The 13,853-nt window shown below is 34.0% G+C and overlaps 1 pseudogene; it reads left to right on the top strand.

The window, feature by feature from the left end:
* The first annotated feature begins 1,178 nt into the window (after positions 1–1,178).
* LOC121764101 lies at positions 1,179–13,853 on the top strand (annotated as a pseudogene).

Here is a 13,853-nt window from a genome sequence, read left to right as displayed (position 1 = left end):
TCAAAACTCGCCTTTTATATATGTATAGATTGTAACGAACTCGCATACCACAGATAATTAAAATGTGTTAAAAGTGTTATCGTCGCATTCAAGACTTCCTTTTTGCGTGACTGATTCAGGGTTTTAATAGTGTTGAATACATTTAATTATATATAAATGTTGATGTTCGAATATAGACAAACATGGATTGATTAAATTTTTAATACTCCCTCCGTCCCCCAAGGAAGATTACTCGTTCCTTGGGCAGCACGAGAATTATGCAAGTTTGTTTTGTGTTTGAAGTGGAGAGAGTAAAGTAAAAGAGAGGGAATAAAGTAGAGATAAAAGTGTTTCCATTTTTAGTAATGAGTCATCTTGGTTGGGACAAATAAAAAAGGAAAGTGGGTCATCTTTAGTGGAACGGAAGGAGTAGTTTATTGAAAGATTATGTTCAGTGTATCATAATTAAAATTAGTAGAAACAATTATCCATGTTAATGTCCAAATCACAGTTTGTTTGCTTTTTTTTTTTTTTTAAAAGGGTCGGCCAAGGAGCCGACCCTAGAAGTTTCCAATGATATTAAGTATTTAAGTTATACTCCCTCTGTGGCTAAAAATTTGTCATTTATTTCTATTTTTGTCAGTCCCTAAAAATTTATCGCCTTTCACTTTGATTATTTTTGACAGTGGACCTCACATTCCACTAACTCATTCTCACTCACATTTTTATTATAAAACTAATATATAAAAATAGAACCCACCTATCATTAACTTTTTCCATTTATTTTCTGTTACATTTCTTAAAACTCGTGTCAGGTCAAACATTGATAAATTATAAGGAACGAAGGGAGTACTAGAAGTTTTACCGGAGATAATTATAGAGTAATATTGCAAAATAAATATATGTTCAAAATATAAGGAAACAACTTTATAATATGTTTAGAAATATATATTAATTACGTTAATTAATGGAACGACGAGGAGTGGGCAATGCAAAATTCCATTTTGATGGCTTCGCAATATCAAATGCCTTAATATAATAGATGATAGATATAAAGAAAAATAATTACACGATCTCGACAAGCAATTTGTACAACGAAAAATAGGCTGCAAACAATAATAACCAATCCAACTCCCTTTTATAAATAAACCAAATTTCCCATGTATTGATGAGAAAAAGAGAAAACATTTTGTTACAAAATGTGGAGAAAGAGTTGGGGTTTTGTGTTATTGTTTGCATTTGCAGCCATTGTAAGTGGCGAGGCAAGAGGAGTTGGAGTTGGAGGCGGTGAGTTTGTGAAGACAAAAGGTAAGAAATTCATCAAGAATGGAAAGGCCTTCTTTTTTGAATGGCTTCAATTCTTATTGGTTAATGTACATGGCGTCCGATCCTTCCACGAGGGCGAAGGTGTCCGAAACCTTTGCCAAGGCTTCGAAATATGGCATGAACGTCGCAAGGACTTGGGCTTTCAACGACGGAGGCGCTAAACCCTTGCAAACATCTTCCGGCTCATATAACCAAGATATGTTTAAGGTATCGTTGAAAACCTACATTTTTATCCTTATAATATCAGAGCAGACCCAAGTCGTTATAGATCTGTTTGTCCATATATATTTATGAGTGTATTGTGTAGGGATTGGATTATGTTGTATCAGAAGCCAGCAAACATGGGATTCATCTAATCTTGACATTGGTGAACAATTGGGATGGTTATGGAGGGAAAAAGCAATATGTTCAATGGGCTAGGGAGCAAGGCCATTCATTGAACAATGATGATGAGTTTTTCACTAATCCTATTGTTAAAGGCTACTTCAAAAATTATTTTGAGGTAAACTCCATCAAATTCATTTTTTCTCCTTCCATATTAAATACTCACCTCTTCCACTATTTAGAGAACCATTTTGCCCTTTTAGGTTGTTCACTTTTTCCACATTTTGTATACGGCCCCACATTCCACTACTTTTTACACTTACAATCCATTATAAAACTAAAACGAAAAATGGGTTGCCCATTCAACTTAATTACTTTCTTCCTTTACTCTACTTCATAAAGTCAAAAGATTTCTTAATTATTCCCGTATCGAATCAAAATGACTCTTTAAATGGTGGACATAGGGAATACCTGATTATACTAATTAATTGCATTTTGGATGGTACACATTACTATTATATGGAGGCAGTGGTGACAAGAATGAACTCAATAAGTGGCGTAGCTTACAAAGATGATTCGACCATACTTGCATGGGAGCTCATGAATAAACCCCGTTGCTCATCCGACCTCTCTGGAAAAGCCTTTCAAGTCACACTCTCTCCCCCTCAATATATTTTACTCTAATACATAACATTTGAAAATTAAGAAAAAAAATATCCAAGTACTCCTATTAATTAATTACTCCATTAATTTCGTATTAATGACATTAATTAAGCATAATGAATATTTATTAAAAGGACATGTTGCTTGAAACTAGCTAGTGTTGCCCTCTATATGAATTTATGAACATGAGGGAGAGAGAGTTGTTAGGTTTAGACTTTTTACGAGTAATGATGAGAAATAAAGATGAAAAAGGAGTGGGTGGCGGAAATTAGGGGTGGGTCGATACGATATATCGTATCGAAAACGTTGTATCGTATATCGTATCGAAAATATCGATATGAAAGAATTTCATATCGTTATCGTATCGAAAGTTTCGATATATCGAATTTCGATATATCGAACTTTCGATATGGAGGATATCTATATCGTTATCGTATCGATATTTCGATATATCGTACCGAATTTCGATATATCGAAAATATCGATATATATCGTATATTCGATATATATCGTATATTCGATATAAACGATATATCGTACCGAAATTCGATATATTAAAAATATCGATATATATCGTATATTCGATATATATCGTATATTCGATATAAAACGATATATCGAAAATATCGATATATATCGTATATTCGATATAAAACGATATATCGCGATATAAGGAAATTCATATCGTTATCGTATCGAAAACTTACGATACGGTATCGTTTCGTATCGAAAATTATGATATATCAAAAATCCGATAATTTTTTGATATTTTTCAATACGATACGAGCGATATATCATTTTTTCGATATTTTTCCCCAGCCCTAGCGGAAATGGCAGCTCATGTGAAATCCATAGACAAGAAGCACCTCCTCAGCATCGGATTGGAGGGATTCTACGGCGATTCTACGCCGGAGAACAAGCAAAACAATCCCGGCAGTGTCGGAATCAGCACGGATTTCGTCTCTAACAACCGCATTCCCCAAGTGGATTTTGCCACTATTCATCTTTACCCCAACCAATGGTATGTACCACCCCGCCTCGGCCCTCATACGTAAATATTACTTTCTCCGTCTATCATTTAAAGAGCTATTTTGACTCATCATGAATTTTAAAAAATTGCTTGACTTTAAAAAAAGTAAATGGAGAAAGTAGGTGGTGTTGGGGTTTGGTGCCCCTTGCACAACGTAAGTCATGCATTCACTAATAAATCATACATATGGATCTATTTGACAGATTATGGGATCAATTTATCACATGTTAAAACAATCAATTGCATGCTAGAAAGTACATAAATTCATGCTTAAGGAAATTAAACCCTAATTCATGAATTCCTACGGTTTAGAATTACCGATCTGATTCTCCAAAGAATCGACGATTGCTTGCGCCTTCTCCACGTGATGTTCTTCATGCTCAACCACAAACCTTCTAATCTGTATCCCGAACTCTGATAATGACCTTTGGGTGGGCAAAACTTGTCAAAATCGAAAAGGGCTTGACTAGGCAGAAAACAAAATTCCTACCAGAAGGGAATGAAAATTTCCGCCTCCTCAGAAAAAAAGGAGGGAGCACAAAATTTTAATGATTAAATTCATTGATTTTGTCTTCTATTTAGTCTCCTTTATATAGAGTTATGATGGGCCAGATTAGGGATCCATGGAGGTTGAACTTGGGCCAACCTGTTGGACTTTTACTAATTAAATTGAGCCCCAATTTAATACAAGTCCAATAGAATATTATTATCATCCACTATAGTATAATAATATTGACTGCCCGTCCAATCCCAAATTACGAGTAATCCGGGCTTTACCTCTTTAATTTATTATTTCCCGTGTTTAAGATATAAATATCCATTAATTAATTTAAGTCTCCTATTTGACTTCAATTAATTAATATCTTTTCCAAGAGTTGTCTAGTTCAAAATCTTTATTTATTATTCTGGAATAAATCCAACCGGCAGGGTTTCTGAATAATAAAACCTTTTTCGAACACCTCTTGAGGATATTATCAAACTGGACTAACCCAGCACACGATTCATTGCAATAACAATACTAGCACCTCTAGACATTTATCACCACTACCCAAGATACCAGGATTCTTGGATTGCGAAAAATCCGCACCATTTGATAAATCAAAGTAGTGCATAATCAATATCGTATGCTCAATGTTATGTCAACAATGATTAAGAAATAACAATCACCGAGACCTCGTCTTTTAGTAAATAGCAAGAAAGACTTATCTCAACTGTTAGATCCTTCAGTGCTATACCACACCAGTGTCGTTTATTTCCTAAGGTAAGGAAACATGCGGACTGACACTGCAACCTTTCACGATAGGTAGCCAAAGCCTATCTAGGTTGTGAAATTCTATTTCTCTTCTACAAAGGACCGACTGCGTCACCTTCTGTGAACGTCGTTCACGACCAGTCTACTATGCAGAAGAATTAGACTTATTTGCTCCTTATATATTTAAATGTTTGAGAAACATCTTATAAATGCATAAGCAAACACCAATGCGACAAAATTACTTCTTCTCGTCTTGGGATAAAAGTGGATTGTAGAGTTTATTGTATACAAGCAATTCTATCCGTGCAACATGCTCGAAATATGCTTTTCAGTATACCAATCCTAACAATCTCCCACTTATACTCAAAATCATGCTTTCGAGTATACCCACTGCCAAAACTCTCCCACTTACACTCTAAGCAGGTCTCGGGCCATGATACATCGAACTACCGTACTTTTCACCTCATGTGTAAAACATGTTGCCATATAGGCATTTTGTGAAAAGTTCTTCCAGGTTGTTCTCTGATGATATCTTGGAAACCATAATGTCTTGTTGCGCACTTAATCCTTAATTAATTTCATACTTCATCTCTATGTGATTTCTTAGCTTTATCAGATCGTGTTTCCCTCGAGTTAGACACCTGGCTAGAGTAATCATAACAAAATATAATACTCATAGGCATACTCGGATTCACGGTCAAAGCTATCAGGAAATTACTGAGATGAACAACTACCTTAGCAGTTTCCGAAGAAACTACACTTATAATTTTCATGATAGAGTCTATGATGAAATCACACTCTTTCATGACTCAGTTTTCAACTCCTAACGTTAACACATAGTTAGAGGATGACTCGATCATCGATCAACTATATAGTATGAGTCGATGTAACCTAAAGGACATAACATGGATGTCTGGTAAACTAGAGCATACCGATTAGTCTTCTTCAAGTACTATAGTATATTCTTTACCCAATCCAATGTCCTTGGCCATGGTTAAAATGATATCATGCTTCTATGCCAACGGCAAAGCTAATATCTAACTTAATACACATCATAGCATATATGAGACTTCCAATTATGGAACTTGTCTCATTCTTCTTGATCTCATTCAATGTCGAAAAACACTTGACTAGAGATAAAATAATTCCGTCTAGAAAAAGAAAAACATTTTCTTGGAATTTTCAATGATAAAGTGTCTAAGTATTGTGTAGATGTAGGATTCTTTAAGAAAACATACATTCTTTTTCTAGCAATCTAATGACACAAATGCTTAGAATGTAACTAGATTATCTTAAATCCATCATCCTTAAACTGGGTAGACGACCAGTTTCCTACGCTAGATAACCCTCTTAGTTGTTTATCAACTTTTATAGATGTCATCATCGTAGAGTACCAAGAATACCAAATATATTGCACTTTCAACTTTCTTGCCCTGTATTACATAACCATTAAGATGTTCCATGCAGATGATCTCCTCAAGACTTCTATTTAAAGAAAACTGTCTTGACAATCATAGTACATACATCCTAATTTATATAGGCTACAATAGACAATATACAGATCGACTTAGGCAAAAATGGCAGGCGAGAATATAATTCTCTCTGGGTATAACCCTTTGCCATTATTCTAGCCTTTTGAGATCCATGCTTACACTTGCAGGTCCACTAGCTCCCACTGACTGAAATAGTTTATGGGTAGTATCGCAAGTCTTGCAAACATTCTTGTCTATTTAAGATTGTTATTCAGAATCTATCATCTTATCAAGAATGATTATCTAAATAAGTCATTGCGTCCTTGTAGTTACAGGGATTATGTTCAAGTTGATCTAAGACTGAGTCTTAAGACTCTTTTAGACCCATGAACTTATTATGTTCGCAAAGAACGCTCCCACTACGACACGACTCTTACAATCTAAGGTACAAATGTTGATTTTCCTAGTGCATAAGTTTCTAAAGGTGTGACCTCTTGGTTAAGATGGAAATAGATATTCTCATTATCTTGAGAATTATCATACTTGTTAGGCTTGTAGTTCTTCTTATAATCTTCATCAAAGAATCTAGTATTCGTGTAAACAAACACATATCTTGCCGTGAAGATTATAGAACCTGTACCTTTTCTATCATTTGGGACAACCTTAAAACATACCTCAGTACACAATTCCAATTACTTTGATACCTTTTCCGAAACATGTGTTGGAATAACTTCACACCTTGAGATGTGCTGGACTAAACTTTCCTCTAGTCCACAACTCGTGTGTTGTAGAAGGTACTGATGTTATGGTAGTTTCTTTAAGGTATAACTCGTTGTTTCCAACGTATATCCCATCAATGATAAGGTGTTATTGAGTAAAACTGTTCACTTATCGAACTTGTCTTCGAGATACTTCAATATCTTCTTATATGACTATCCCATTCTTTAGAAGAATGCTCGGAGTAGTCAACTAGGATTTAACTCCCACTACTAATCTTAACTCATTGCTCGTCTCCTATGGTATAAACCATTAAGACTTGCTAGTCTTTCTATGTCGCACCTCTATAAGTATTCTGAATCCCTTGAACCACCAAAAGATTCTAACTTATTGTGCATCAACAAGACTTACCTGACTTTCAAGCTATTTAACAAGTAAGCTGTTAAAATCTCGACAGTCGCTTGAGTTAGACAAAATCAGTTTGAACAATTACTACGTACTTTCTTGGCCTTATGATTAAGTAGGGCTGTCAAATCGTGCGGATTGGGTCGCTATCGGGTCAACCCAATATCGACCCAACCTTATCGGGTCCCAACCCAATCCAAATCATCGTGTTCTTATCGGGTACAGATTCGTGTCGGATTCGTGCGGATTTCGTGTCATCCAAAAAAATATAGGTCGTGTTCGGATTCGTGCGGATTTCGTGTCATCCAAAAAATATTGGTCATCTTTTAATGATAGTAAATAGTAAGTTACTACACATTATATACGTTATACGATAACGACCGACATATGATATTATATAATTAAAATTTGATATTACACGATAAAATAAGATATTACAAAATTAAAATAATTAATTTAAATAATTTTTAAATCCAAATAATAAAATCAAAGTATATTAAAATTAAATCTAACTAATAAAGTTAAAATAATTAAAATAATTATTTTTAATAAAATTTAAGTATGCAGTAATATTTTTTTACCATAAAAAATAATTGATAACCGTATTAATCATATTTTTACTAATAAAATTAAAATTATAATATTTTTTTAATTAATAAAAATAATTAAAAATTAAAATTTAATATATTATTTTTATTAATAAAAATAATCAAAATAAAATTTTTTTTCTTAACGGATAACCCAACCCGACCCAAATCCAACCCAACCCAACCCAAAATTTCCGGGTTCTTAATGGGTCGACTCTATAAGGACCCAAATCCTAAACGTGCGTGTTCGTGTTGGGTTAATTTCGTGCGGATTCGTGTCGGATTATCGTGTCGGATCAAAAATTGCCAGCCCTATGATTAAGTACCATAAATACTTTATCATTCATTGTTTAAGAAGTTGAACTGCGGTGTTAAACTCAATCTTTTTGCAATTATATTGTTTAGATACTATGCTGTATAATTTGTTTTTCTATGGTTCTATAATAGATATTCGATCCACATTTCTCAATAATGCACGCATTATCAAATGACATCGAACATCATTTAATCATTAACAAGTTTAGAAATTGAAACTGAATTCTTTCCAAACTAAACTGTACCAATAAAACAAAGTCTTATACATCAAAACAAAACAATAAAGTGAGCATAAAAAATAGCTTCCACTGCAACAACTGCCCAACTGGATCTAGATCTCTCTTTTAGAAATTGCATTGTTATCTAAGTCATTGTCCTTCTGTAGAAGAGGTCAATCCGACTCACAATTCATCTTCTCTTTTGCCTTTTCACCTAATTTTTCGTGCCTTTATAGCTTTCATTGATGTCAATTCAGCTCTTCCTCTTTCCATTGCTAGTCTTCTGTTCGATTGAAGTAAGACATAGGAAAGATGCAGCCTTAATGAATTCGTCAACTATCATGTTATCTTCCTCCGAAAGTAATAAAGTGAATACAATGCTGAAGGTTTCCAACTTTTCAGTAACAACATTCTTGTACTCACTTCTTATTACATTTGGCGATGAACTGAGTATAGAAACTATTTGAGTAACTGAATCAGAAGATTCTTCAAAATATTCTAAATCTTTTGGATGTTTCAACAGAATCTGGACAACGTCCTCATTGAATATCCCTTTATCATCGGTATAAACCAAGACTTGTCTCACTACTTAAAAGAAAGTAGTTTGACGTTTTATCTCAAAGAACTTGTCAAGTGCACGCATAAAATGCATTCTCAAACTTTCTTTGTATAATTTTGTCAAGGAAATATAGGACATGAATTGGCGAGTACAAACTTTAAGTTTTCAGCAATGAGAATCTTATCCATTTAACATTTCCAGTCTACATAATTTTGGCCTTCGAGTTTGATTTCTTTAAGGTTCGCAGACATTATTAAGAATTTTGGCTGAGAAGAACTAAAACTATTTATCACATACTATGCTTGATACATAATTGCAAACAACCACAAAACAATGTATGTATCTCGCAACTGTCAAAACCAAAATAAGTACGCCTCTAGGGAGGTCATACAAATTCGGATTCCAACAATTTCCTGGTCACAATACCGACGAATAGTCCAGAGACCACTAAGGTGGCATGGCCGCCAAATAATGCCTAAGCTTTAACCATAAATATTAGCATCTAGGAATTTCGTTTCTGTTTTGATACTCCTTCTAGGGAAGGTCGCACGCCACTAACAAAATTCCATAGCTATCTTATAAATATGTTTAAACACATGAACTTGCAATTTCGTAGGATTATGGCTCCCACTAGGGTGGGTCGCGATAATATTAGAAACATGCTTCCAGTTTAAACCATTTACCATTAAGAAGTCTAATCTTATGAACTTGCTATTTCGAAGGATTATTGCTCCCACTAAGGTGGGTCGCGATAATATTAGAAACTGCTTCATATATAGACCAATTTATGGAGACCATATACAACGCACTGTTGTAATTATCGCTTAGTCATTTTAAACATGGTTTTTGCATAATTATCACATAAGTAGATGAGACAGACAATCCACTTAAAACAGATAATCACCAAATAAACAGATAAATCCATTTAATAATATGATAATTAATCTCACTGGATAATTATTGAAATTATTTAATAAATCTAGGGAGATTTAATTAAATAATTAATTCCTTATCTTATCCAAAATAGGAATTTCGGATTTGATACGATTTATTTGGATAATGACTATCCAAATTAATTTAGGATTTATCTAGATAGAATGGAATCTATCTAAATCCTCTTAGGATTATTCTAGATTTTACATGGATAAAATCAAATCCTAAAATTCAAGATAAAACTGACCTTGGATTATCATTATCTAAATCTTACCAGGATATTTCAGGATAAAAACAAATTTCTCCAAATCCATAAGACGAAGATAAAATCCAATCATTTTAAGATTTAAGAAAATCTTAAATTATTTAGAATAAGAAACTAGAATATATCATATCTATTAGGATTTATTCTTGATAAAATTAACTTTATCAAAATTCAATTAGATTAGGATTATCTTGTATTATCTTTATCCAAATTTATCTAGGATATTTTCTAAATAGAAAAAAAATCTATTTATATCCATAAAATTAGGATAAACTAGAATTAATATTAATTAATTCAACTAGGATTTAATTAGATAGAACTAAATCTATCTTAAATCCAAGAAGATAATTACAATACTGGATTAATAATTATCTAAATCTACTAAGATATATTCTAGATAGATATGAATCTATCAATATCTATAAGATATAGATAAACTTAATTATCAAAATCACAGGGATATTTTCTTAATAAAATTAATTCTATAAATATCCACAAGATAAAGATAAACATGGATTTTAATTATCCAAATCTACTAATATATATTCTAGATAGATATAAATCTATCAATATCTACAAGATATGGTTAAACATAATTAAAATTTATCTTAGTCTATCTAGGATTCACCAAGATAGAATAAACTCTATCTTAATTCACATGACGTAAATAAATTTAATTACTATCATCCAAATTCATCTAGGATTTCTCTAGATATAATTAAATATATCTAAATCCATAAAATGAGGATAAAATCCAAATATAATTAATTATTTATTATTCACATAGAATTAAATCTATATAAATCCATAAGACAAAATAAAATTAATTATTATCCTAATTAATCTAGGATTTATTTAGATAGAATTTAATCTATCTAAATCCATAAAATAAGGATAAAAATCACATTAATCCATAATTTAATTAAAAAAAATTTAAATTTTAGTTAATCCAATTAAATTGATATATTCAAATATTATTCTAAATTATATCTTGAAAATATCCAAAATTACACCTAAGGTTTAGGAACCCTAACTAATTTTGGATTATCTCCAAAACTAATTCCTAGGGTTTATGAAACCCTAACTAATATTGGAAGCAAGCGCACGAGTTCCGGAAGCTGCCGACGGCAGACCCCCACTCGTACCATTAGCACTGCGTGGTGGCTACTTTTCACCAGACCTCGAACAGCCTGGAAAGTCGCCCGAGCTGCTGCGTCGTTGTTACTGAGTTGCACCGCAAAGACAGCCCAGCCCGAAGGCATGGGCATTCTACTCTCCAGTCGCTGCCTGCGGTGCTTACTGCCGCCGCGCCATCTCCGCAGCCGCCAGCGCCGCTGCGTCGTAGCTACTGCTTCACAGCCGCAGGCCCTTCTTCACAAACCACCGCCGACGTATCGCGCTGATTCCTTGCCGGCGATTGTACCGAACAGAAGCCGTTATCAGCATGTTTAGCAGACGCCTTTGACGCTCCATTCAAGAAGGGGATGCGACGAATGATTCTCCAATTCACACACAATCAATTATAATTCCATGTAATTATTATAATCACACGAATACAAATTGATTCTCGCACATGAATATAATGATTAAAACAAAATCATGCAATTCCGTAAAGTAATTACATCATATATAATCATTACAAATGATTACATATTGTAATCAGATTTGAATTTGAAGAATCAAATTTTGGAGTTGATTCTCTCCAACTTCGCAGCGCACATAATCGCTGTTCTTCGTAGTTCGTCGTTTATGCAATCAAAAATAACAACAAACACCCAACGAAGAAAATAAAGAATTCAAGCAATTCACATAACATGAAATTAATCCACATAATCAGAGCAAAAAATTGGCTCTGATACCAATTGTTGGGGTTTGGTGCCCCTTGCACAACGGAAGTCATGCATTCACAAATAAATCATACATATGGATCTATTTGACAGATTATGGGATCAATTTATCACATGTTAAAACAATCAATTGCATGCTAGAAAGCACATAAATTCATGCTTAAGGAAATTAAACCCTAATTCATGAATTCCTACGGTTTAGAATTACTGATCTGATTCTCCAAAGAATCGACGATTGCTTGCGTCTTCTCCACGTGATGTTCTTCATGCTCAACCACAAACCTTCTAATCTGTATCACGAACTCTGATAATGACCTTTGGGTGGGCAAAGCTTGTCAAAATCGAAAAGGGCTTGACTAGGCAGAAGACCAAATTCCCACCAGAAGGGAATGAAAATTTCCGTCTCCTCAGGAAAAGAGGGAACACGAAATTTTAATGATTAAATTCATTGATTTTGTCTTCTATTTAGTCTCCTTTATATAGAGTTATGATGGGCCAGATTAGGGATCCATGGAGGTTGGACTTGGGCCAACCTGTTGGACTTTTACTAATTAAATTGAGCCCCAATTTAATACAAGTCCAATAGAATATTATTATCAGCCACTATAGTATAATAATATTGACTGCCCGTCCAATCCCAAATTACGAGTAATCCGGGCTTTACCTCTTTAATTTATTATTTCCCGTGTCTAAGATATAAATATCCATTAATTAATTTAAGCCTGCTATTTGACTTCAATTAATTAATATCTTTTCCAGGAGTTGTCTAGTTCAAAATCTTTATTTATTATTCTAGAATAAATTCCAACCGGCCGGGTTTCTGAATAATAAAACTTTTTTCGAACACCTCTTGAGGATATTATCAAACTGGACTCACCCAGCACACGATTCATTGCAATAACAATACTAGCACCTCTAGACATTTATCACCACTACCCAAGATACCAGGATTCTTGGATTGCGAAAAATCTGCACCATTTGATAAATCAAAATAGTGCATAATCAATATTGTATGCTCAATGTTATGTCAACAATGATTAAGAAATAACAATCACTGAGACCTCGTCTTTCAGTAAATAGCAAGAAAGACTTATCTCAACTATTAGATCCTTCAGTGCTATACCACACCAGTGTCCTTTATTTCCTAAGGTAAGAAAACATGTGGACTGACACTGCAACCTTTCACGATAGGTAGCCAAAGCCTATCTAGGTTGTAAAATTCTATTTCTCTTCTACAAAGGACCAACTGCGTCACCTTCTGTGAACGTCGTTCACGACCAGTCTACTATGCAGAAGAATTAGACTTATTTGCTCCTTATATATTTAAATGTTTGAGAAACATCTTATAAATGCATAAGCAAACACCAATGCGACAAAATTACTTCTTCTCGTCTTGGGATAAAAGTGGATTGTAGAGTTTATTGTATACAAGCAATTCTATCCGTGCAACATGCTCGAAATATGCTTTTCAGTATACCAATCCTAACAAGTGGCGGGTCAAAACTCCCTTTGTATTGGTGAGCGTAGGAAGTATTAGTTTTATAATGGATTGTGAGTATAAAAATGTTAGTTGAATATGGGGTCCACATACCAAAAGTGGAAAAAGTATATAGTTCTTTCAATAGTAGATGACCCAAAAATGACAAAATGGTTCTTTCAACTGTAGACAGAGTATATAGAAATAGTGAAACACGAGATGTAACATAAAATGATATGCCAGGCTCCCTAGCGGCGCAAATGAGATGGAGTTCGTGCAAAAGTGGATCCAATCGCACATTCAGGACTCGCAAACTGCAGTTGGGAAGCCGGTGGGTGGGGGGCCATGTGGCGGTGCATTGTTTTGGCAACTCATGGCTCCGGGCATGGAAACTTGAAGCGATGGTTATGAAGTGGTGCTAGAGAATAGTCCATCCGCCGCTGCTCTTATTGCTCACCAGCAACTCATGGCTCCGGGCATGTAA

This window comes from Salvia splendens, chromosome 14, assembly GCF_004379255.2.
Source record: "Salvia splendens isolate huo1 chromosome 14, SspV2, whole genome shotgun sequence".
Taxonomy (NCBI): Eukaryota; Viridiplantae; Streptophyta; class Magnoliopsida; order Lamiales; family Lamiaceae; genus Salvia; species Salvia splendens.
This window is presented reverse-complemented; position numbering and strand designations above follow the sequence as displayed.